We start from the raw sequence: 1,288 nt of genomic DNA, 5'->3' as shown, positions 1-1,288 counted from the left end.
ATTACATATACTAATTAGTAGGTACGCATGTTGTAAACACGACTATTATTAAACCTACTACCTGATTTGTTTTTGTATTAATTAGCAAGAAGACAAAGTAATTCTATGCACAAATAAATAATAAATAATATATATAATTATTTCTGTAGTTGATAACATTCATATAATAAAATTACGTTAACAGGTAACTATACTATTCGATTACAACATGAGGATGGTATGGAATTGCCAGGAGCTCGCGAATTGCAGTTGGGATTGTTTTTGCCCAAATCCTATTTATTTGATCCTCCAGACATTAGAAATTATCATGCTAATCAAATCGGCCAGTTTGTTACTCATGATATTAGTTTAATGCCTTCCAACATTGCGGGTAAAATGCTATAAAAAATTAAATACTGTTTATTACGAGAATGAAACAAAATTGATGTACATGAAGTTGGCCCCCTCACTTTGTCTGATTCATTTAAAAATATCACTAAATAATTGTAAATTAATTGCAACTAATTGCAAATCGAGTTTTACTAATAGCAAATCATTTTTTATATTTTTTACGAATTTTTCAATTTTTTAGCCAGCCCCCACTTTCTCCGGTTCGTTTCAAAATACCGCTAAATAATTGCAAATTAATTGAAACTAATTGCCAATTGAGTTTTGCTAATTGCAAATCATTTTTTATATTTTTTACGAATTTTTAAATTTTTTAGCCAGCCCCCACTTTGTCCGGTTCGCTTCAAAATACCGCCAAATAATTGAAAATTAATTGTAACTAATTGAAAATTGAGTTTTGCTAATTGCAAATTATTTTTATATTATTTACGAATTTTTCAATTTTTTAGCCAGTCCAGTCTAGTTCACTTTATTAATTTTCGATTTTTACTTTAATAACATTCTTTTATTCAAATCATTTTTTATTCTATAAAGGTTTTTTAGATTTTTTGAAAAATTAATAAAAAAGCCTACTTAAATTAAAAAAATACATAGTCAATATACAAAAATAATAATATAATATTAATATATGATTTTTTATCCCATTAAGATATTTTTTTAATTTAACTATGAGTTTTTTTTATTAATTTTTCATAAAAATCTAAAAAACCTATATAGGATAAAAAATCATTTTAATAAAAAAATGTTATTATAAGTCATAAGTATGGAAATTCTGATCGAATAGTATAATATTAAATTTGTTTTTTTCAAAAGATCCAAAATTATTAAAAAAAATTTGTTAGGCAAAATAAGTTTTTTTAAATTTCCAAGATAGCCATTTTGTTGATCGTATTTTTTAAAA

The sequence above is a fragment of the Acyrthosiphon pisum genome, chromosome A1 (assembly GCF_005508785.2).
Source record: "Acyrthosiphon pisum isolate AL4f chromosome A1, pea_aphid_22Mar2018_4r6ur, whole genome shotgun sequence".
Taxonomy (NCBI): Eukaryota; Metazoa; Arthropoda; class Insecta; order Hemiptera; family Aphididae; genus Acyrthosiphon; species Acyrthosiphon pisum.
Note: the sequence above shows the minus strand (reverse complement) of the source record.